The sequence below is a fragment of the Elephantulus edwardii genome, unplaced genomic scaffold (genome assembly GCF_000299155.1).
Source record: "Elephantulus edwardii isolate Elephantulus edwardi_28Jun2011 unplaced genomic scaffold, EleEdw1.0 scaffold00009, whole genome shotgun sequence".
Lineage (NCBI taxonomy): Eukaryota > Metazoa > Chordata > Mammalia > Macroscelidea > Macroscelididae > Elephantulus > Elephantulus edwardii.
In genome coordinates, this window is record NW_006399759.1 from 5319147 (window position 1) to 5325221 (window position 6075).

The window sequence follows — 6075 nt, forward strand, 5'->3', positions numbered from 1 at the left end:
ATAAGATTCATTTAAAATTACATTTTAAAAGGGATCATCCCTTAAAGTACCTCTAATTTCTCACTTAAGTAGGTTTGTTTTTTAAATTACTAAATATCCAGCAGTTTTTTGTTACTAAACAAGATTTAAGATTATCCACTGGTTTGGTTTTTTCCTACCTTCATCACAATTTTCTATGTCTGCAAATAACACTGGTTTTTGTGTAGAAATTAGGATGTCATATATGCATGATCATAGTTATTGAAGAACTAGAAATACAAAAAGACATCATGGCATCCACAGCAAGTGTGTCGGCCAATTTCTGTGAATGCAGAACCCTAGGAAAATATTTACCTAATAATAAAAGTAGGAGGGGTTTTTTTATTATTATTCTTGTAAAAATGAGGATACAAGTGGGTAAGGGTTGGGGGCAGCAGCGTGATGATGCACAGGGATGAAATCACAGGGCAGCACAATTTGGCGGATGGAGGGAGTGGGTGAAGGAAATGAGAACGATCCAGTGGAGACCAGAAAAGACAAGGTAATGGTGAGCATAGTCCAATAGTCATTAATTTTTTAACCAAGAAATTTTCTTATTCACTTGTGGGTTTCTCATTTGGGAATGGGGTGCAGGCTTCTTCATGCTGAACAGAGGCATTGAGGTGAAGAGGGAAGGGGAGCCCACTTTAACACTTTACTGGTGGGCCTGAGTTGAAGCTGCATGCCTTCTTGTTCAGTTAGAAGGTATTTTCCTGACGTTTTCTGCCCTCTGGACTGCAAAATGTTTGCCAAGGTAAATCCAGTGGGGATGGCTAGCTGAACCTTGAGGCTCCATGCTCCTTCACTTTCTCCCTTTCTCTCTGGAACTGGGCTCAGTGTTCGGGTTACCTATAGGAAAGGGAGCAAATCTAGAGAGAACAACTTGTGAGTTACAAAGAGAAGGGCTTTGGAGGTGTTACGTGGAGGTGTACTGAAGAAGGAGGTGGAAGAAAGTGGCTTAGATAAAATTCCTCGTATTTACTAGGTGGCTTTCCCCAGTGACATGATTGCTCTCTCTAGGGATGGCACTCCCTGGGGCCATGGGGTTTTCCCCCCAGGCTGGGTAGGACAGATCTTTGACCCTTACTATTATGTTGTCACTCTCCTGCCATTGCTGCCCCCCAAAATTTTCTCAGGCATGGGTAACTTTCATCTGATTTATTTTTACTTCCTGTCATCCAAGTTAAGAGATCTACTGGATTGCTTATGGCTATTTCTTTATGAACCCTCAAAAGGCTTAATGATTTTAAAGAGTAAATCTCATTGGAAATCTATATCCCCTAGTGAATAGAAGAGCCAACTCTGATCCCAGAATCTCATTTTGACTGACTTGCTATGAAGACAAACTAAATGATCTAGAGTCCATGTTGTTATGTGCCATCAAATTGCTTGCAACTCATAGCAACCCTATGTACAACAGCCATAAAATCTGTTCTATTCTATGCCAACTTTAGTGTCTCTGACACACCTACCCTCATTACCCCAGTCTCTATCAATACATGTCATTGATGGTCTCCCTCTTTCTCCATACCTCTACCCTTCCAAGCATGATGTCCCTCTCTAAGGTCCCTCCTTGAAACATGACCAAAGTATGTCAGACGAAGCTTCGTATCCTTGCCTCCAAGAAGCAGCCTGGCTTCACCCTCTAAGTTGAACCTGTTTGTTCTCCTAGCAGTCCATGGTATATTCAACACTCTTCTCCAGCACCACAGCTCAAAGGAATCATTTCTCTATCATCCCTAGTCATTGTCCAGCTCTCTGATGCATAGCAAACAATTGCAAAGACCATGGCCTGGATCAGGGGCATCTTAGTCTCTAGACTGACATCACTGTTCTTCAGTACTTTGGAGAGGTCCCTAACAGCCAAATTTCCCAGGGCAATTTGTCTCTTTTTCCTGACTGCTGGTACCAAAAGTTGATTGTGGAGCCAAGCAAACTAAAGCTGTTGACAATCTCAATCTCTTCACCATCTATCATGATTCTGTCAATCAGCCCAGTGGTGAATCTTTGTTTTATATTGAGCTTCAATCCATATTGAAGGCTGCAGTCCTTGATCTTCTGCAGCAAGCACTTAAGGTTCTCCTTAGTTTCAGTAAGCAGGTTGTTGATGAGTCTTCCTCCAATCCTGATGCCAAATTCCTCCTCATACAGCCCGGCCTCCTGGATCATCTGTTCTGCACAGATTGAAAAGGTATGGAGACAGAATATACCCCTGGAGTACACCCGTGCTGATTTTGAACCATGTACGGTCTCTCTGCTCTGACAACTGCCTCCTGGTCCAAGTATAGGTTTTGCATAAACACAGTCAAATGTGAGTCCATGAGACTTACATAAAATGTAGGCCTAGACCAAAGTAACCAAAGCCCAGAGTGCAGAAAACATAAGGAACTGTTTCAGGCACAACAATGAATGCAAAGGCCCTAAAAATGATTTAACCTTATTATGTTCAAAAAACAGGTCAACATGCCTGAAGTGTAGTTGGGGAATGGAGTAGAGATGTATGTAGCTAGTAAAGTAGAAGGAATGGCTGGTTGACTCAGGTAAGGAATTTGAATTCTACAAGGGGAAATAAGGCTTTTACCAAATGAATGAGGGCTGATTTACATTTTCAAAGCACTGTCTACTCTGTGAAGTATGTCCAAATGAATGAAAGGAAGGACTCTAACTAGGAAGTTAGTCTAGAAATGAGGGTATAGTGGATTGGATCAGAATGGTAAAAACAAAAAATGGATTAGTATTTTACTTTGTATGGTAGATTAGCTCAACTAATTGCTTTTAGCATGTGACCAGGAGGGACCAGTCCATGGAGAATGACATAATGCTTGGAAGGATTGAGGGACAGTGCAGGAGAGGAAGACCTCAAGTAAGATGGATTGACATGGTAACTGGGCAGTGGGGTTAGGTGGGTCAGAGTCAGTGAGACTGGCTCAGGATAGGGCAGCCTTCAGAGCTATTGTACATAGGGACCCTAAGACTGGTGGGTGACTTGATGGCACATGACATTTCCCAAGAAGCCATGTTTTTATCACATAATTTAATCTGTTAAAGATCAATTGCCTATAGGTGGATAGATTTTAAAATTATCAATTGTATTTCATTAGTCCATATGGTCCATACAGTGTCAAGGTTTTTTGACAGAACAGGGAGATTGGCTCAAGATAGAGCAGGGTTCAGAGATATGTTCATGAATCGTAGTCAACTCAATGGCACGTAATGTTAATTGCCACTGAGTCAGAACCAACTCAATGCCAACCTTATAGTGGCTTATCAGAGGCTATTGTAAATAGATCATACAGCTTCTGCACAGAAGAGTTCCCACCTTTCTTCTGAGAATGGCAGTGGATTAGAACCACTAGAGGTACTGTCTTTGGGTTAGCAGCACAATTTCCAGGGCACTTTCAATAGTAGGTAAGACTTACTAATGGATTCTCTGAGAAGCAACAAAAAAAAATCGAGGACCATTTAACCCAGCATTTGAACACTAGTGCAGTCTGTCAAGTAGATTCCAACTTACAGCAGCCCTCTATCAGATTTCAGAGGCTATAAAACAGGAGACTGGGTACCTGGTGCAGTCAAACTGCTGATTCTTTGGTTAGCATCCTGTTATGTATTATGACAAGAAGACAGGGGGAAAGGCTATTTAGAAATAAAATCTATTCTGCTTTGTAAAATTTCACTCAAATCACAGTAACGTTTTAAAAATTTTAAAAAATAAACCCCAACACACCAAAACCAATAAACCAACCAACCAACCCACTATGTAAAATAGTCTTCCCTGCAGGAATCTCTGAAAAGAATATTAACACACTTGATATCAAGTCAGTTCCAATGCACAGCAACCCTCCACAGGATTTCTGAGGCTGAGTATCTTTACAGGAAATGAACGACTCATCTTTCTCCCACTGTTGCATGTGGAAGATTCAAACTGTTGACTTTCTGCACATCATGCACACCACCAGTGCTCCTAAACAGACTACAAAGGGGAATCAAAGGTTCAAATGAAGTAGAAGTATAAAGTGTTACCTATCAAGAGGAGTAGAACATATTTTCCTGTGATGTACTGCTTTTTAAATGGGAGTATTTCAGACATTCAGAAAACTTCTCTATGTACCATAAGAAATATTTACAAATGCAGTTGCAATTCCTTCTGAATCTCTGAACCACTGTATTAAATGTGGTCATTCTTATGCAGGTTTTCAAACTTTTTAGACACATAGCTATAAATATAAAAGGAATGCAGCCTTCGGTATGGATTGCATCTGAATGTTAGGAAAACAAATACTCTTACCAGCATCATGATGGATGAAGAGGTGATTGAAACTGTCAACAGGTTCATCTTGCTTGGGTCTACAATTAACATCTTCGGTATGAGCAGTCAGGAAATAAGGAAGAACACTGCACTGGAAAAATTTGCAGTTAAGGACTTCTCCAAATTATTGAGGAGTAATGTCAGTTTGAGGACTAAGGTGCATCTGATTCAGGCTATGGTCTTTCTGATTACTTGCTATGCATTTGAGAGTTGAACAATGTATAGGATGAAAAAGAACTGATGCCTTTGAGCTGTGGTGTTGGAGAAGAGCACTGAACATCCCATAGATGGCCAAGAGAACAGATTTATCCTGGATAGGGTGCAGCCGGAGTGCTCTTTGGAGGCAAGAATGATGAGGCTTTGCCTCGTACTTTGGGCATGTTGCTAGGAGGGGCTATTTCTTGGAGAGGGACATGATGCTGGGAAAGGTGGAAGGTAGCAAAGGAGAGGAAGACCCTCAATCAGGCGGACTGACATAGTGACTGCTGCAATGGGTTTTTGTGTGTCAGGCACAAGGTTCAGATCTTTTATTCACAGGCTCACTATAAGTCATACTTGACTCAAAGGCACTTAACAACATAAATATAAAAACATGCATTTTTTTAAGGGGAGTTCTGGTGGCCTAGTGGAAAGGAGCTGCAACTATAATCCCAGAGGCACACAGTTCGGATCCACCAGATGCTCTGCCGGGGGAAGGAGGAACAATCTCCTCCTGTACCAGTCAGATCTGATTTGACGGTACACTCACACAAAAATAAAAAAAAACCAAAAACAAACAAACAAAAAAAACATGCATTTTTTTCAAACCTTTGGTAGTTTGCTTTTTCCAGGATTTTTGAAGTTTAAAGACAAGAAACTCTAGTTATTGTAGCTGTTATTACTATCAGTTTACTTTATTAATGGACAATTAAGTTATTGTTGTCATCTGTTGTCAAGTATGCATAGCGACTCTGAACCGTCCTATTCCATACCATCCTCATTATCTGACAGATCTGAGCCCATTTGTGCTGTCACTGTCAATCCATCTTGTTGAGGGTCATCTACTCTTCAGACACTGAACCTTGCCCAAGAATAGCCCCTCATAACAAGGTCCAAAGTATAAACAAAGTGAAACAAAGCTTCAACTGCTTGCCCCCAAGAAGCACTCTGACTGCACTTCCTCCAAGACTTCCCTTTGTTCTTTTGGCAATACATGGAATACTCTTTACTCTTCTTTAAAACCCCAACTCACAGGCAACCCTTCTGTCATCCTTATTCACTGTCCAACTCTTAAGATGCACTGCATGGCTTGAATCAGGCACATTTTAGTCTTTTATTTATTTAACATTTTAGTCTTGAAACGGCAAACATTTCTCTTCAGGAGTCTGAAGAGTTCCTTCACAGCCAACTTTCCAAATATTATACAACTCCTGATCTCCTAACTGCTGATACTAAGGATTTGGTAGATCCAGGTAAGATGATACTATAGACCATTTCTGCTCTGTATTGTGATTATGCTTGTCCTGTCTCCTATGCTGCTCCCTAATGTTTACCTTCAAGTTGTGACAATCTGTATAACTGACCCTCTAGCAGGTTTTCTGAGGCAGTTAATCAGAAGGGAGGAGACTGCCCACCTTTCTACCACAGAACATCTGGTGGATTTTTTTTAAGTCATGTGCATCTTGATCTTTATTTCCTTTTCTTAAATTGTGATTTTAACGAAAGTTTCCCAAAAAGTTGGGCATCTGCTGGATTTCAACTGGGGTGTA